The sequence below is a fragment of the Mugil cephalus genome, chromosome 17 (genome assembly GCF_022458985.1).
Source record: "Mugil cephalus isolate CIBA_MC_2020 chromosome 17, CIBA_Mcephalus_1.1, whole genome shotgun sequence".
NCBI classification, from domain to species: Eukaryota; Metazoa; Chordata; class Actinopteri; order Mugiliformes; family Mugilidae; genus Mugil; species Mugil cephalus.
The window spans coordinates 21,657,239-21,676,933 of NC_061786.1; the positions used below are offsets into that span (position 1 = coordinate 21,657,239).

General features: G+C 43.7%; 1 protein-coding gene across 1 annotated transcript in view; it reads right to left on the minus strand.

The window, feature by feature from the left end:
• gfra4a (GDNF family receptor alpha 4a) overlaps positions 1-19,695 on the minus strand; it is a 162,418-nt gene that overhangs the window by 67,074 nt on the left and 75,649 nt on the right. The gene's annotated exons all lie outside the window — the stretch shown is intronic.

A 19,695-nucleotide genomic window follows, 5' to 3' on the forward strand; every position in this document is an offset into this window, starting at 1 on the left:
ACTTGTATTTTACACCATCTTTTATTCTTTTAAATTTTTTTTTTTTTACTTTTACTAGAATCTCACTTATATTTTATATCATTTTTATTTTTGAACTCTCTTCACCTGTTTTTCTTTTCAGTCTTGGACAGTTTTTTTTTTTTTTTCATGTAATGCGCAGCTGAACTATTGTGACCAAGCAATTTCCCCCGTGGATCAATAAAGTCTAAGTCTATAAAAGAACCGCTGGCGATGAGGACCACACTGGCAAACCAACCCAACACTTCACTCTTTGATTTTTTGGTATGAGCTGGACTTACTCACTACAAAACTACTAGTGCACAGTTTCTATTCTTCCTTAATTTATTAAACCAGTAAAAGCAGCATTTGTTTTTTTTTTCCACCCACGTCAAGGCATCTGTCCATTTACATAAAAGCCAAACATTAGCATTCGCTTCATGATCTTATGGATATACATACGTCCAAGAACTGGCTCCTCAACATGCTGCTAAGTGCTGCGCTCTGTTCTGCACCTAGCCGCTCGCTCCTCCGCGCTACATGCTGCACTTTAAATAGTTTTCAGCTTCCCTACAGAAAACAGCTGCCTGCTCCAGCTGGAAACCAGAAACTGCTGGTGAGAGCGCACAGATTGAACCGAAACGCTTTGTTTTGGTCTCACGGCCCCAAAACTATGAGGCTGATACGCTGAAGGAAGCCAGGTTCCTCCTCAGAGCCCAGGAGCAGAATTAGGTGAATATTCTCTGTCTCTTCTTTTTAAATGTTTTATTTGAGTGACATTTTTCTCATTAAACGTAGACAGCTGCCACATTTTTTTATTTTTTTTAAATAAAAAATATCGATTGTTGTAGGTAAAAGTCTAATAAGATTGAAATAGCAGAGAAGAGAAACCGACCAGACCGTCGCGCACAACACAAATAAATTAGAAACCTACAACTTGAAGCTGACAGCTCTTTGCAGCTAACAGGAATTCATCAAGTGCAGTTACCTACAACAACTTCAGGTTGGCTTCAGCCGTTCCAGGCGGATGGACGCTACTTAATTGCTACTTCCACTACTGACAGACAGTAATAATAATTCACTGTCAGCGGCGTAGAAAAAAAAAACAATCATTATGCAACAGCTGTGGTAATTAAAGAAAGAAAATAAAAATGTCAGAACAGTCTCAAACTCTGCTGCAGCATCAGGCTTTTAAAAATGTATTTGACACTGAATCACAGTAAATCTATTTGTCTTTAATCTTGCGACGGAGATTTTGATTCATTAACTCCCTGATAAAGGCTTTTCAGTGGCGGCAACAATCCACCGGTGACCAGAGCAGACGTGATGAGAGGGAGGTGGAAGCTTCTCATAACGTGTTCAACAGGAAACATCAGAAGCTAAAAGGTTTGTAAACTTTTGATCTGTAGTTGCTCTTCCATTATATTTCCAGACAAAAATACTTGTGTTGTGATACACATGCACCGATCAGCCACAACATTACGACCACCGACAGGAGAAGTAAATGACATCGACCATCCTGTGCATTCATTTCTTTGTGTACATTTTCACAAGTCTGACAATGTTTATCTGAGCCTGATGCCGTTTCCTCAGAGTGTGAACATGCAACTAGATGTTATGACAACAATAAGTTCAGAGACGTCTTGTGGAAGATTAGAGATCTGGAATAGAGATCGACTGATATATCGGGCTGATATTATCGGCCGGTACATATATACATATATTTTCCCCCGGGCAAGATTTGCAGACAGGCACATCCTCAGGCAGCCCTGTGCTGCTGGAGTTCCTGCAGACGGTGCAGCCCATATATTGCCCCTCCCCCGCTAACAGAGTGTAGCAGCTAGAAGCTGGAAAATGCATCAGTCCAAACTTTAACTGTTGTTGTTGTTTCGTAGGAGTTTGCTAGCTGTTTTTTTTTCTCTAGTAAACAAATATTGCAGGTTGCCAATAAACCACTGACCCTACGTTAGATGTTCTTTGAGTTCAATGAATGTTTATGTTTAAATTGAGACTTGTAAAACAACAGAGAGGAAAAGCAGCATCAGCTCCATATATCGGCTCAGATATCGGCTGGAATGAACCATCTACTACAACTAATGCACATTAACGTAAAGCAGAGAAGCGTCTTCCTGGATTTTCATTTAGTGTCGCAGGAAACAAATACATATACGAAGGATATAGACCGATCAGCCACAACATTAAAACCACTCAATACCACTGCTGTCTGTGTTTGCTGGAATCTTCCCACATGTTGGGTACACACCAGAATATTTGCACAATTTATAAAGTGTTTGTGTAGAATGTCGCTGCATGAAATTAGCCAATGTACACAATCAGCCACAACATTGAGACCACTGACAGAAGAAGTAAATAACATTTAAACCATCTTGTGCCAATTCAGTGTTCTGCTGGGAAACTTTTACAACTGGAATTCATTCATGTGGATGTTAATTAGACATGTAGCCCCCACCTAGACCAGACCAGACACCCCCACCCCATAGCAATGACACTCCCTGATGGCAGCAAACTGATCAAGTATCTGCTGGATGATCCACAAAGGACCCTCCCCTCAAAGTCCATGTCCATTCTCTGATGAGTCACATCTGTCTTGGAGGCACAAGGAAGACCTACACAATGTTAGGAAGGTGGTCATAATGTTATGCCTGATTGGTGCATATCCCATCATCGTTCAGCCTGAGTTTCATGATGATTTCCGACCCTCGAGGAGTTCAGGAACTGGAACTTCCAGGTGAGAAGATAAAACCTGAAACAATGCGCTGCTGAATCTGTACGAGCACAGAACAGGCAGCAGTAGTCGACGCACTGAATGCAGAAAAAACGTGATCGGTTTCACTCCCGCGGCTTCTCGGGACGGCTGGAAAATAAACGTGATGAATGTGACACGGGGAGACTCCATTGACCGTAGCCTGCAGCAGAACGCTCTTTCACAGCGAGCGGGGAGGACGCCGGCCTCACCTGGAACAAAGGCGGAATAAAAGCCGACCTGCTTAGAATGCACGGGTGCTCAATATCAACAATCACTCTCCCATTTAAAATCCTTTTCCAATACGGGCTCGTAAATACCGGCAACGTCTCTCCTTCTCTCCTCGACACAAAGCAATATCGACTGTGGGGTATCGACCCCGACCGGCCCCAAATCTGAGCAGGAGACAGACTTGTGCTCCAGCCAAAGCAATTAAAAGGCCGACGAGACCTTCAGTGGTTCGTCTTTTACAGGGAGGGGCACTGATACAAACACCAGGAGGAGAAAAAGTTCATTAAGACCTCAGTCTCTTCTCGAGAACGCGCCTAGAACGAAGCGGTTTGAAAGCACACGGCAGAAGCTTTCATATCAAACATCTGTCTGATGTCTCACGAGATACCAAACCCACCAAACAACGTAGCAACACTCACACAGAGACGGTGATTCTTTGAACGTTTCAATCAGTCGACTTGTCCGAGGCAGCGGCCGTGAGCAGGCCGTAAGTTTTCATTGTGTATTGATCTGTGTTGTCCCTGTGAGAGGGACTCATGGGAGCCGGGGGCTCATTAATCAAGCTGACAGTCAGTGTGACACATGGGGCTGAGGCAGCAGCATCGCAGCCACCGCGGCGCCGCTATGAACACCTTTCCTTTCTTTCCTCGGCGCCCCCGCCCGTCTCCCGCCTCCCGCCTCCCGTCTCCGTTCCCTGAGAGAAATGCCAAGGCTGTAAGTGGCCGATGTCAGCGTTTAGCACAGAAACCCCTGGACTCACTCCCCAAAGTCCCCCCACACCCCAGACACCGTCTCCAACCTTATACAGAAAGTTTGAAGCTTTCGCTTCGGACTGTAAAGTTTTGACAAGTGTAAGAACAGAAAAAAAAAAGAAACATGCCTGTGTAGTTATTTACATTATGTACATTTTCACACGTCTAATGATGTTTATCTGAACTGGATGCTGCTGTTTCCTCGGAGGGTTTTGTGAATGTGAACGTGCAACTACATGTTATGACAACAATAAGCATTTAACGTGAACTGGAAACATCTCGTGGAAGTTTATTCTGGAGGAAACCGAGCGGAGAAACATCGTCCTGGAGTTTCATTTAGTGCTGCAGGAAACCGAAGGTCTGTGTTTGCTGGAATCTTCCCACTTGTTGGGCACATGCCAGAATATTTGCACAATTTGTAAAGTGTTTAGGACGAATGTTGCTGCATGAAATTAGCCAAACATTAAAACCACTAACAGAAGAACATTTAAACCATCACGTGATGGTTTAAGTGTCCTGCAGGGAAACTTTTGGACCTGACATCTATTGGTGCAGATGTTATTTAGACATTAAGCACCCACCCAGACCAGACCAGACCAGACCCACCACCACCACCACATAGCAATGACACTCCTTAATGGCAGCAGCCATCCCTAGCAGGATGCAGCCTGACGCAGACACAAAAACACGCTTTAGGAACAACTCAAAAAAACATGAAGGTGTTGCCTCCAAATTCACTAGATCCCAAACTGATCCTTCACCAACATCCTGTTTCCAATGCGTCCATTCTCTGATGAGTCACAACTGTCTTGGAGGCACAAGGGAGATGTTAGGAAGGTGGTCATAATGTTTAACTTTATCGGTGTAAGATTGATTTTTCACTTTGCATTCACCGTCACTACAAAACTTTCCAGAAGAGGTCATCTTGGGTGGTGGAAACTTGTTGCATCGATACGGTAGCAAACTAAATCATATCATGTTTCACAACAAAATATCATTTAATGCCATTCACTCTAATATCAGTGGCTCTGTGACTTGTACGGCAGAAAAACCAAAGCTCAGGTAAAGATGGACCGAACAAAAGAAATGCACATTTACATAGACACACTTGTAAGGACGTGGCTATCAGAGGATTCCTGGATGTGAGTGTGAAAATTGATAGAAATATTCTCTCTTTAAGAAAAAAGGGGAAAAAAACACTGCATATATCAGGTCCTGCGTTTGAAAATAATATCTGCTCTAAGCCCTCTCTGAGGATTATAATAAATACGTTGATTCCGTTAAATTCATTTGAAGCAGGGAGACGCAGGTGAGTCTGACTCCTATCATGAAGCACAGCTGCCTGCTCATCTGTGCTTTGCTAACGCGCTCACCACAGGCACAAACAGGAGCGCGCCCGAGCTGCAGGTGAGGGTGACGCTGGATTTCCTCCCCACGGACCTCCAAGATGGAGACGGCTGCGGTTGCTAGGAGACCCGTGACGTGTATGCAAAGCCCCTGCATGCACCATAATACATTTCTTTATTTATACCGCACAAATGATAACTCCTCTCGTCCAGTGTCACAACACGCGGCGTCCTCGGTTTAATTTTCTTCCTTTTCCTGATTTTCACTCCCTCTAAGTTCCACTCAGTGACAAAGCAGGTTGTTAAAAGCGCTGCGTAAAAATAGACGTGGCTGGACTCTGCCTGGACGCTGTTGGCTGTCACCACCGAAGGCGGCTCGAGAGGGAAGTTTGGACACCAGCCACGTGCTTTGTGCAACTATCTAAAGCCTCAGAGGCAGCAGCGAGACAATGTTAAGTGTACTGTAACTCCAAACCCCCGCAGGGCCCTCGCGGCCGAGGAGAAACACGAGCGCAGACTGAAGTCTAAAGAGTCACTTGTCACAAACTTTGACGCGCGCCGATGAATAAAAGATGAAGCCAAATGGCCTTCGTACGGACGCTTTCCCGAGGACGGCTTATCTCAGTGATTGCTGATGGAGAACTGGAGTGTAAATAAAAGGCGGTTAAGTAGAAATAGACGTTAACTGCAAAGTCATGGATCTTCATTGAAAACGGGGACAACTAACTGTTGAACCATACCAAGATAATTAGCGATGCAAAATGCACAGGGAAAGGCATGGAGCTTCATGCTGCGCTAATTATGTTTATCTAGCCGGCATAATTACTTTTAATACCTCTAAAAAACACACACACACACACACGAGCACATCCAATTCCCCGGTAGAAAAGCTTTTCTTAACATAGCACCACAGTGGAGTGCCTCTGTTCGTAATCTCCTGAGAGAAAAGTCATTATAAAGAAGTGGGATCCTGCTTGTTTATTCCTACCCCTCCGCAGCACAGTGGGGTCCTGCAATGCAGAGACCGCGCACCGAGACGTGACAACGCCAGCCTGAAATAGCGCGTTTGTACTTATTGATGCCGTGTCATGTTTCCATTCCCTCGTCCCATCTGTTTACAATGTGACAATGAGACGCTCGTGTTCCTCCGCCGGTATCCGGGGCGCATCATGATCCATTGAGTCACAATCTTCGGAGCCCAAATCTTCAAATCTTCCCCTCCGGAAACGTACAGATTTAATGCATCACGAGGCGCAGCCAGGGATTTGTTGTGATTCAGGCTGGAAGGCTCTCGGTACAAACCGGAGACGGTGCACGTCTAAGAAATTCACTGCGCCACAAATAAACACGGGGCTTCGTTACGGTCAGAGTCAGAACTGATGAACTTATCGATGACAGCTTTTATTCTGTTGACAGGGGAGGTCAAAGAGAAATGGTTAAAGAAAGCCATGATCTCTTTACATAACATGCAGGTTTTTTCTCGCTGAGGCCCCTGAGGACTGCACAGACTGCTGATGTTTTTAAAGGCGACGCTCGAGACTTTTTAGTTTAGTTTTTACACTTTAGCTTTAAGTTCAGGCTTTTAATTGAATCTCAACCATCTCTTATTTACTCATTTATAATTTAAAGTCGTGGTTAGCATTTATAGTGTTTTTGTGCTGATCTTAAGTCAGATTTTTATTTATTTATTTATATGCTCTTACGTCTGAACACTATTTTTATTTGTTCTACATTATGAATTTTTAAGTCATATGTCTGTGCATCTGTGCTGGAGGAGGCGGTGGGATTATGGTATATAGCACTTTGTGCTACTTTTTATATGAAAAGTGCTTCAAGCAAGTAAAGATCAAAGTAGCTCTGTGTCTGTCACATATGTCTGAACTGGACCGTCCTCTCAGAGTCTCATGTTCTTTATCTGAGACTGAGATGCTTTAATGAACAAACCCTGGTATTGATCCTCCGATGACATCCGTGATGTGATGCTGAGAAAGCCCCTGTTTGCTCACAACAACAATCTGACTTCTGACACGATCACTTTAGTTCTGATGCCGACTTTTCCGCTTTCAAAACGTGGCGCTGGAGGCTGGAGGCTTGAGGCTGCAGGTTGAGTTAGTGAAACTAAACCAAGGTGATGAGTCAGTCCGATCTTTCCGAGTGTTAGCAGCGACACTGCATGAACGTAAGTTTGTTAGTGAATGTAGAGACATTTATTTTACATGTCTGGACTTTATTTCACTACATGTCACACAGATGCACACAGACTTTGAATGAGATTAGTGACCTATATGAATAGATGAAGAAAATGTAAGCGACCAATCAACCAATCAGAAAACAAAAGTATTTGTTGTTGCCGGGTGAAATAGCAGCGCTGTAACCACGCCTTCCACAAATGCTTAAAAATGTGCACTGTCAAAGAAGAGCTGGAAGTGGAAGTCCATGATCTGGTAATAACTTCATATCTGGTTATGAGAAGTGCTCCTTAAATTACCGTAACTATGTCACGGTTCGTGCAATCGAACACAATCTTGTTGTGCTTTATAGTCATTACGGTAATTTCACCTGCACCTCTCCACACGGTTTTTACATTCCTATAGCAGAACATTGTAAGTAACTGCCAGATATTATAAGATCCACATATTGTGGGGAAAAAATGTCCAAAATGTGCAAATAAAAAAAGAAAAAGACCTTTCAATAGTCAAAATAAGTCAAAACAAAGTGGACGGGTTGAGGCTTAGAAGCATTAGAAAACAGAAATAACTTGCCTGTCAATAAGTCTGAAAATGACAGCAGCATTTTTCTGTGTTTATTTTAGTTTGTCCCCTTTCAGGGCTGAAAGGAGACAGATGTCACTTCCTCGTCCTGCTGCCAAATCGTTTAAAACATTGTAACATCTTTTTTTTTTTTTTTACATCATCTAGACCTAAATCCTCTTTGACAGGTCCAACAAATGTCTGCGTCTTTGCCAACAAAATGTTGGCATCTCCAGCAGCCACCGAAATAAAACACTGGAAAGAAAGGGAGACGCTTCGCGCCACAGTTTAGCCTCTAAGACGACAGAGTCATAGCTGGGAGTGTAAAATAAAAAGCATCGCCTTCGTACCAGGTGAGTCTTTCATCCGTACGGACGGACGGGCGGACGGGGGGAGGAAACTTTCAGTCTCTCAGATGTGTGACGGTCTCTCTGATGTGGTTGTCAGTTAATTTCACCACTTTAGACAAGAGCCTCCAAGTTTGCAGATTTTTTTTTTGAAGAGGCAGCACTTTGTGTTTTTAGGGGTTGCAGGCAAAAAAAAAAAAAAAAAAAAACTCAACAGGAAGTCCTCGGGAGGCCTTTCCCATGAGCTCCAAACAAACACTGAGGCCTCCCAAAGCAGCGAGCGCAGAGTCCTCATGAATAATGCATGATCATTAAGCCCGTGCGTCACACCACCTTCTCTTAGAATACTAATCATTCTGACGGGGAAACATTAGATCCCCGTGTACCTCGTGTAAACTCATCTTAAGCCAAGCGCAGCATCCTGCTGGAAACCAGAAGTCCCTGTTTATGTGAATTCCACGTCGTCCTCGGTGTTCGTGAACGTGCCACTCTTCAGGGGCCCCCGATGCAAACATGGCAGCATGTTTGGCCCCGGTTCCCCGGTGCCTTCCACCGGGGGTTTCAGGACAAACCCTTATCAGTCCAACACAAACAGTTGTGTTGAGTAAACATGTTTACGAGCTCATGATCTCTGATGAAATGTGCTCCCCTGATTTCCCACTTCTGGTAAACATGTTTTCTCACCTAAGACACTTCACACGTCCTCCTCAGTTCCCCCGTAAACACGTCCGGGTCATTTTTTTTTTAAGATTCGTGTGCCACCGACCTGCTAGCGCCCGACGCTCGGCTGGAAGCGTGGCCCCTGTATTATATCAACAGATGTCGGCCTGCGTCTGCGTCATAGTTAGGGCATGAGAAAAGCACACAACGCTGCACTCAGCGCTGAGACTGCTGCACTTGACCTTGTCCATTCCAATTACAGCCGCCCTGCAGCCACCATCACGCAGCGCGTCTGTTGTCATTGGCTTGATAAGGCCGTAATGTGCACACTGTCGACCTGCAGCTACGCCGCAGGGAGGGCGGGAGTATGGGAAACATACAGTCAGGCACACAGGCGACGCATGTTCATGAAGCTCCAGGTCTGATTTCCTTTATTATGTATCAATGATCTAAGAAAGAAGATATTTATCTCATTTTATTAAGGTCAACTTTAACTTTTAAAAAATTTCTTCAACCTGAAGATTTAACTGCTTACACGGACACTAAATACAGTGATCTGCCACAACATTATGACCACTGACTGGAGAAGTAAATAACATTTAAACCATCTTGTGACAAGTTAATGTTGTGCTGGGAAACTTCTGGACCTGAAATTCATTCATATGGCTGTGACTTAGACATGTAGCCCCCACCTAGACCAGACCAGACCAGACCCCCCCTCACCCTCTAAAATTATGGAGGAATATTAGGGCCACCCATGAGAAACAAATAAGTAGATGTCCTTATGTGCAATATCACACTGTCACTTTATTCTTTATTTTTATCCATGCTTCACTTTATTTATTGAAGAACTGAATTTGCTGTTTTACTTTGTTTTTCCCCTATATTGCTTTTTATATTATTTACCATAATTCATTTCACTCTTCTGTTACTGGCAGCATTCCTGCCATTGCACACGATATGCTGCTTTTTCCCACCCAATTTGTGTTTTTACTCTCTTGCTCTGTATTTTTTGTGTACCGCTCTTCGCCCTCCTAATTCAGATTTTTTTTTTCATCATGCACTGCACAAAAGTTGGAATTTCGAGAAAATAGTAGGCCTTTCAACCAGGAGTACCGCATACGTATGGTACCACCGATACTCCACAGAAGAGTGTTGGGGCTTAATTATAGATAATATTAAGAATTTAAAATATACTGGACTGTTGTGTGCCAACAGTGGCGTTTATATTGTCACACACTGTTTCCTTGTCCGTCCTGAAGCCGGGCACAGACGCGCTGTGGTTCGAGAAGTCGCACACAGCCAGGTCCGTCCACAAAACAAAAACACACCGTTCACTCTGGTACACACTCCCAAGCGCACACAGTTCATTCATCCTGCCAAAGACTTCACGTCATTAGTATAGATGGTACCATCGGTTTGTGTAAACCGTGCGCGCTTGTTGCGACTTCCCCTCCCCTCAAAGACCCCACTAATAATATTCTGCTGCCACAGGACGCCCTCAATAAGGCCCATGTTCATTCAATGATGAGTCACAGGAGAATATTAGGAAGGTGGTCATAATGTTATGCCTGATTTGCGTATATTTACATGCCCCAATACCACTAAACGTGCCGTCATAATAAAGGCAGGATAGTGCAGAAATTTGAGGGGAATAAAGTTTGATATACTGGATGGAAGCTGTGCAGTTCATGTAATTCTGATGGACTTTGAAGCTCACACTGATCTGGAGCTACTGTTAGAAATGGGCCATTCTCAGGGCCGGGGGGCTTCAGACGCTGACCGTGTAATCGCAATGTTCACAGTTCAAGTCTGTCAGGTGAACTTTGCTGCCCCCCTACTCCCCACCCTCCCCCTCTCCCTCTCTCTTTCCATCCCTCTTTTCCATTTCCTGTCAGCGCTCTACTCGCCTCCCATCACAACGTCCCAAAAAAAAAAAAATGTGTAAAGAATTCTAGAAACAAGAGGAGAATTCAAGAGACATCTGCAATAAACAAACCGGTGCCAGACCCAGAAGAGGTCAGAGAAAATCTCTGTGCGGTGGTCACACTATCTGTCTTCGCCATCGCTGCCAGTGATGAAGAGGTGTAGCGGGCCATAGGAAATGGCAGCGATGACGGACAAAGCCCCGAGCTGGGGTAGACCGCGGAGAGTCTGGGTTAATAGCTTTTTTTATGGTTTAAGGTGTTCTGTTCCCATGGGTACATTTCATCAGAGAGCCCATAGCTCTCAGCCACATCGCTGTACAATCTGATTAACATCAGCCAAGCACCAGGAACACCTGCATCTACACGTTATCCGTTATCCCACCACAGCACACTGCAGCCAGTTTTACCCACTCCTGGTTATTTATTAATGAGATGAAAGGCCGCATTTTGGATCACACATGAAAAAAAATAAAAATAAAAAGACCTAATTAGAGAAGATATTAAAATGGTTAGAGGTTCTGTTTATATTTACCGCCTGGGTAGCTTTTATAAATGTTTAAATGATTAGGCAGCGAGAATAATTTAAAGTATTTAACGCCAGTGTAAAACTCCCAAGTTTACAGACAAGACCGAATTTCATTTCATTCTAATTTCGGAGAGTGTCTCAGAAAGAAAAGGGGTTCGGATTAACCTTTTGAAATGCAGATGAAGTGCATTAACTTTACAGCAGTAATGGAGCAGACTGAAGTGTTTATTACTGTAAGAAAGTGTGTAAAAAGCCGTGATAAACCAGAACGAGACGGCGGAGCAGTGTTTGTTTTTAGCAGATTTGGACGTTTTTAGAAACAACCTTAACCAGTTTTAATTAAGAATTAAGAATCATTTATTGTCATTTTATAGTAGCTCCTGGCTAAAGTAGTGCAAATATGAAACACTATAAATAAAATAGATGCAATACATATAAAATAAGTGCAGAAACATTGAAACTATTGTAACTGAAGGTGTGAATTAATAGACCATGTGTCAGTAGCTACATGAATGTGTCAGTACTTTATCTAGACACTAAATACAATAGAAATTTATCCTTTGGGACATTTTATTTCAAACATAAACAGACGTTTTGTTTGCAAAGTCCTTCTGCCTGCTGAGGATCACTGTTTTTTCCCCGACATTAGTGAAAATATTCAACTGATAAAGTAGAAGAAGATGACCAGTAGTGATGTTGTGATCGGACTCAAATAGATTATTCACGTCAGACAGAGCTGGAAGCTTCACCCACCCCCAAACGAACCCATGTGGGCAGAGACGCCCATCGCCATCCAGTGACGCTGTGGACAAGAAAGACCTGAGGAGACTCTTACTTTGTGTGCAGCAAGTTACCAGAGTCTTTCTACCAGTGTGTTGTTGCGAGTGCCCTGTTATTTCTTGTGGTTTGTTGGGGGAGTAGTATCAGAAAAAAAGACATCAGTAGGATCAACTAATTGATCTGAAAGCCTGGACATGTGATCGGTAGTTGAGTTGGAGGTGTTTGTCTCAGTGAGGGAAAGGAGGACACTGGATAAACTGCTCTCCATTATGGACAATCCATCCCATCCACTACACCAAACATTAGAGGGACAGAGGAGCTCATTCTCCATCAGACTGATTCAGCTCCGCTCCCATAGTGAACAAAACAGAACTTCTTTTATTCTTGACTCTATCCAGCTCTATAACAGACCATGGTTTTGTGACAATTAAGCTACTGTGATCAATTAATTTCCCTTGTGGATGATTAAAGTCTGTCTACTTCTAAGTCTAAGTCTCATATAACTTGCGTACCAACACAGAAACCATTCATAATTCTTAAATTAGGCTACAACAGAAGGCTCCGAATGACATTAAATGATGAGCCAAGCTATAAGAGCAGATTCTTTAAAAAGAGCTGGACCGTCCCATCATGAATGACGAGGACAGATGTCCCAACTGGAAACCCGTCATTTCAGCTGATGGTTATGTATATATAGGCCAAGCATAGTCAGAAAGAATGGATTTACTTCAACCAGAGGACTATTACGTCAGCTATTGGTGACATACTTGTGGCAACGTATGTCTGCGTTCATTTATTCAGACAGGATGTATAATCCCTCCACTGTGTCGAGGTTCTACTGTAGGTAAACCTCCAAAGGCAGGTGAACAAGATGCCCAAAGCATCACAGCCGGCCCCTTACGATGGCAAGGACCACCGCCTCTGCTCTGAAATCCTTTCGGATGTCTGAGCTCCTCAGTCCATGTCTCAAGGCTGCTACATACTTCACAGGCCCTCCTTTTTTTTTTCTCGCTTGGTGTCCGGCTACTACTGTGGTCGGACAAAAGAGCTCCCATTTGCTAATATTTACTGTGTGACCTGGGTAGAGATCGACATACTGAGTGTGGGTAAATGAACACTGTGATCTCCTGCATCTCCTACAGTAGAGCTGACGGGAGCTGACGTCACTCTGCGCCGTTACTCACAACGCTGCCATATTGGCAGGAAAGTATAATTTCTAATAACTTTTCAATTGACAACCGTGAGCAACTAACTAATTAACCTGAGGCTGTCGTGGCCCAGGATGCCAAGCAAAGTTGAAATGGTTTTATAGGATTTCCCAAAGATCCCACAAGACGGCAGATGTGGATTAATGCAATAAAACGAGAAAACAGAGCGGTGAGATCCCTCAAGGAACAGGTTTAACTTGTGCAGCGATCACTTTCTGTCAGAGACAGAATCCAGAGTTTAACAAGCGTAATATCTAGTTTATTTAGCAGGTTTTTAACATGAAGATTTCTTTTCATAAAAAAACAAGTTAGGCTAATGGTTATAACATGGGTTACAAAGGGATGTTAATGTCATTATGTTATGAAGTGGTTCGAGCGCCGTTCATTTCCCTCAGAGTTTTCCTGCCAACATGGCGTCCGGAGCTCAGTACTCAGCACATGTGAACTATGCTGCAGTAGGAGGCCTCTGTGAGGACTTGAAGTATAAATGACCTGACACAAAGAACTTTGTCCTTGCTCTTTCTCATGCTGAGTATCTCAACATTGCAACCGGGGAAATGGGAAATGGGTGCTCTTAGACACTCAACCTGCCCTGCTCCCAGTGTGAACTCCACCGGTGTGTGATTGGGAGTGAGTGATGTTTGGTGGTGGTGGTCCCGGTGGATGTAGGCGTGGATTGGCAGCCACGTCTCCATCAGCCTGCCCCAGGGCAGTTGTGACTACTGAGGTAGTTTACCACCACCAGGAGGAGACTGTGCGAGCCAATGAATAATGCACTCAGTTGTAAAGTGCTTTGAGCAGCTAATGGAAAAGCACTATATAAAAAACCAGCGCAGCAACCAATGCATCCTCTGTTGAATTCCTTCTACAAAATGTTTGTGGTGTAAAGTTGATCTGGAGCCTCTCTGTTGGGAACTGATCGAGGATTTTTTGCAGCGATTGACAGGAAGAGTAACGACAACATGGTCCCCTCTGATTGGCTGAAGGACTATTCAGTCGCCTCCTGGGGAGTTTTATTCCTTGTGTCGACAGTAACACGTCCTGTAAAACCTCATTCATTATTTCCATTCGCTCTCTCCATCCTAAATGTCTTCATGCTCGTTGTTTGCCACCTGCCGCCTCACTGAAAAGTGATGGATAATTCAACTTATTCAGCTCTAATTGATTTTATCGATTTAAATTAATGTTAAAGAGCCGCTCATCTGATTCTCAGCGGTTAACCTTATCAAATCGAATCAAGTGCCTTCATAACAGTAGCTACTCGCAGTGAATTCCCCACAGCCCCGTCCAAATAAAACAGCTCTGACTGCTCACTCGCCAAACCGGTCTCGTTTAATCTGCCTTCCTTTCAAGAGAACCCATCGCCCCAAATGAGAGAAGTCTTTAGGATTTTAATTAAGGTGCATGGGGGGGGGCTCAAAAAAGGTCATCACTTCTCATCTAATCACACGCCTTTCAGACTCTCTTCGAAAGGTGAAAACATTCCTGCAATTCTGAAATACTCACTTTTTTTTTTTCCCAAATCTGCATTTCAATTAAATGTCCGTGGTCCGCTGGGCAAATGCATGTAATTAATTAGCTCTGAGCGATTACGAATGCAACGTTTAATGGGGAAACTCATAATTAAACTGAAGAAAGAGATCAAATGCCTGAGCAGCACCCTTCCTGTTCTCGGGGCCGGCCCGCTGGGGCGATATGATCGATCGTGCTTCTTCGTCTGGGATCCTCAGAAGAATCAAAGATGATTTGTAAGTTAGTCTCAGCTCCGTTCATCTGGGGAGAGTTTGCTGGGAGACTTTTGCATGAACAAACCTACTCGACATTCACATGGTTTTAAGCCGGGGCTCTATATCATTCTTCAGGTCAAGGACCCCCAAACCGAAGGAGAGATTAAGTAGGAACCACCTACCTTCTATAGCAGCAAGAAGCTTTTACAGTTGACCATGGAGCAGTGTTGCCTCACAGGCACCATGAAAATAGTTGTTAAAGGAGCAGAAAGAAGCATCAATTATTCAAACAGACAGATCTACTAAAATATGTCTAACTATTAAACTCTGGTATTTTCTAAACTGAACACGCTTCTGGATTCCCGGGAAGTCGTGTTTCTTACTTAAAACCTGGAGCTCTGTGGATAATACGTCTGCGGTTTAGCGCTCGCCCTCAGTTTTCAGGCAATTTGGCCCCGAGATGCGAAGAATTTCTGATGTCAAACTGTAATCACATCTGTTATCAAGCCGGGGCCGCGCTCTCGGCAGCGTGAGAAAAAGATGATGCCTCAATTTGAGCGAGCGCCGACGCGATCAAAGTGCCTCGGCGCGTATTGTCGAGAGGTAAAGATAAAAGGCAGAAGTGATTCCTGGATGCGTTTTAACATAAAAGAGAGAAATCGAGGATAAAACCCGACATTGCTCGCTAAAAGTCTGGACAGTTTCCTCGGATTTATGATATTTCAAACATATTACCCAGCGTGTGGGAGGCGCATGCGATCTCCACATGTGACAAATAAAATAAACCCCCGGTTCTGCTCAAGTCTCCACTATCTCATGTGATTTACAGTAATGCATTCAGTGGTCGCTTCATCTTCCATCCTGCAATGTCATCATTCAGTGCCAGATGCATCCGTAGAGCGGGGGGGATATAAAACACAATTACAATGGATTTGCGACACCTCAAGTGGACTTAGGGACTTGGGTATGTGCAGATCTCCACATTAGCCAGACATTTACACACTTATACCGTGTTGCGAGGTGTTGTGCATTAAATCACGCCATACAGGAAATTTCCAGCAGATGCTTAGACGCGCTGAGAGGGGGGGACCCATGGGGAATAAAGTACAAAGAACTGCAGGGGGAAAAAAAACACAAAGAACCCAAGGAGAGAGACACTCTATTACAGACTCCTATGACAGCCACTGTCTTCTCACAGCCAAGGAACAAAAAGCTGGTAAGATGCATCTGTCTGTCGCTTTGTTGCCGCAGTCACAGAGCTCATCCCTCACAGACATGGATGGAGGAACAGGGCGACTCCGCGCAGCTGAGCAGAATTCAATCGCGCTTCGACCGAAACTCATTGTTAAAAGTTCCTCCTCTTCTCTCGAGCCTCAGCGCTCGACAGCCTCGGAAATCAAGTGAGGCTCAGGCTGCGCGGCCTCTCATCTTCCTTCCATGGGCAGACACATTTTTTCAATTATGCACACGAGGGAAGGGAATTAGAGGCCTAATCCCGGCCTAATCCCCAAACAAACAGATCTATGGCCTCCATTTCCAGCGAAACCACCCTGGCTACCCTCTCCAATCCCCCACCTCTGTCTGCTCCTGTTAAATCTCTGCCCCTCCACTAACCCGGTCAGCGATGGAAGTCTTTTCGGCCTCGATAGTTCCTTAAACTGAGCTCTGCAAGCATTAGCCGTGTTTGAATGGTACTTAGAATCAGTTCAAACCACCATCTGTGGCCGGTTCTTAGGCTTCTGCTCATCGTTACAAATGAAAAAGCTGAGAATGTACTTTCGTACAGTAACTCACCAGCTTACAGGTAGTAATTCGATGCCCAGGGAGGCCCAATTCAATTGCTTTGCCCTCCGCGGTGAAGATAACAGTTTATCTTTGCAGGCGCTCGCAGCTTCCTTTTCACGGCTGATCACATCAGAATCTTCCAACAACTGGAGATCTTTAGAAACCCCTTCCATGGCTACTCAGCGGGCATCCCTTTGAAACAAATAATCATGTGGAGTTGACAATATGTAGAGTGGAAATGGAATACAACAGAAGTGCCTGGCATGGGGGCAAAGACCACTTAACTGGCAGTTTAACTGTGGTGGACATCATGTTATCTGGCTTACTGAAAGACAGCAAGACGATGAGCATAACCATTATCAAACTAAAGAAAAGAAAAGAGCTGGGCATTTATATAACGAGTGTAGGCTTAGGTTCAAAACTGCAACAAACTCAATTTAGGATTCAAGACTGAAACATGGATCCTAAATTATAAAATATGTCTGCTTCTTCGGGTCTTTGGCCGTTATTTTTTACAACTACAGTTGTAACTGAGATGTCGTGATATGTCAGTCCTGAAATACAACTTAAGTCCTGCTGCAATGCATCTGTAAAGGCATCTGCAAACGCTAGCAGAGGAACGGTGCAAATCCTCAGGACATCAGTCAGTAACAACTTCACCAAAGTAACCGAGAGAAGGAGGCTGCACATCAGCTATAAGATGAAATTATTATTAGATTTTTAGCTGCAGTACACGGAGAAGGCTTTAGAGCAATACCTGACTACACAATCCCATCTAAATGCTACTGATGGTGCTGAGGTGCTGCCTGTTTTTATACAGGCTATACATATCTGCAGCTCACAGTATGTAGCACATGAGCTGCCTGTTCTCAGCGTATGTATTCAGATGAGGAATATAGATGGCTTTTATTCGTTGGTGTTAGCTGTGAACTCGTGCATCCCCCAGACGTCTGTGTCTGGAACAAAAAGTTGCACTTGCACAAAGACTATGACCTATAACCAACGGCAATCTAGCACTTAAGTTTTGCACCTGATGCTGGACACGCTGGTCGCAGACACCAGCAAATGGCCGACTATCAACTTAGTAAGTCACTGTATGTTCCGCACTGAAGCTTTTGTACAAACAGAAGTTCTGGTGCCAGAGTCTGGAGGTGCCAGATAATTTCTCCTCCGCCAAACTGTTCACTGGAACAGCACTATTACACTACCTCCACCTTTTGCTTTGAAAAAGCTATTACTTGAGGAGTCATCGGTCTAGAAACCTCTACACAGGTAGAACCAAGCATTCGAACAAGTCGTCAGTTTCCACTCTTCTGTCTTCTAATCCTGTCTGAACACAAAAGTGACTACACTCCTTATAATTACCTGGAAATTATTCGATTGTTAAGGACTTCCTTTTACTATGCAAGCTTTTAAAGCATCACACGAAAACATTGAAATAAAAAGCAATGGCTGTAGAATACCTGGCAAAGAAAGAAAGAAAGAAAGAAAGAAAGTTTCCAAAATGTCTAACAAAGCCTTCGAAATCCAGACATTAGCAAGGCGGTGTCATGAATGCTAATGACTTTAGCCACGTAGTCCAAGATTCTTGACATGACTTGAATCTGCAGCCTGATGCGTAACTTTTACATCTAAAAAAAAAAAAATAAAACTCGTCTTTGTCTTTATGCAACTGATCAATCTATCAACCGAACACACACAGGCCAGTGAGTGATCCCAGTCAATCCGAGGGTGGTCAGATCACTCTCATTTCCCTCGACTCATACGCACAATCGATTCCACTCAGAGAGGGAGGCTGGTGCTCGCTCCCCCGGCCGTTATCGCTGTATCGCCTCCTGAATGCAGATGGGTTGTTAGAAGTGAAAAGAGAGAGATAAGATGTTTTATCTTTGACGATTCAGCATCGCAAGAGCCTCTGAGAAGAGCTGATTTCAATTAGAGAACGTGCTGCTGGTGCGGGTGTCGCCTATTATCGTCATTAACCGGGTTTACATGGAAACTGAATTCTGAATGAAGGTTTCAAGTCAACTGATCTGATGTTTACATGTAAATATCTGTTTCAACAAGAAAATATGCAGGTAGAAATAAAAGAATCTTCCATTACAGCGTGTTCAACCATTGTGAGCGTTTTAAATGCAAATGGTTCAAGGACATTTTTCAGTTTACTTTGTGCATGCCTCGCATATAGGTTCTGGACAATTTTTTGCAGAAAGCGTAAGGAGTTAATTGGTCCAAACCCAATTTCTATTTGGCCACAGCAGAGACGGGCTATTATAAATAAAAAGAAATGTCCCTTTTCTCAGGTTACACAGGAATCAGAGGCGTCTCTGAACCTGGCAAATGGCTCAAGACATGAAAAACTCTCGGGAGTAAAAGCAGAACCAATCTGTGGCCAAAACATTTTAGTGGAAGGATGAAAAATACAGCAACCCAAATGGAAAAACTATGATATCATATAACAGCTGAAAAACATTTAAATATTCAGAACCACAACATCAAAAAAATAAAAACACCAACCAGTCATTTATGTGCTTTTTGCAGAAGAGATGAAACACAGTTTTATCTCTGGACAAGGATACTGGTGCTTTTTAGAACACTCGAATCAAAACAACTCCCGAAAAACAAGAACCCGTTGAAAGCTTCATGCATTTCTTTTAAAACAATATTAAATTTTTGAAACACACTTTGGCACAGTTGAATATTTGACTATTTTCAAACTATGGACACAGACGCTGTATATCGGAGGAGCTTTTAATATATGAATCTTTCATCAGGGTAAAGTTTTGTATGAGCTCTAAACCCTGGGCTAAAAAACTCAGTGGGTAGTTACGTTAGTATGCAACAAATCAGCCACAGCGACGCTCCGAGATGACTTCCCTCCCGATATCTCGCCG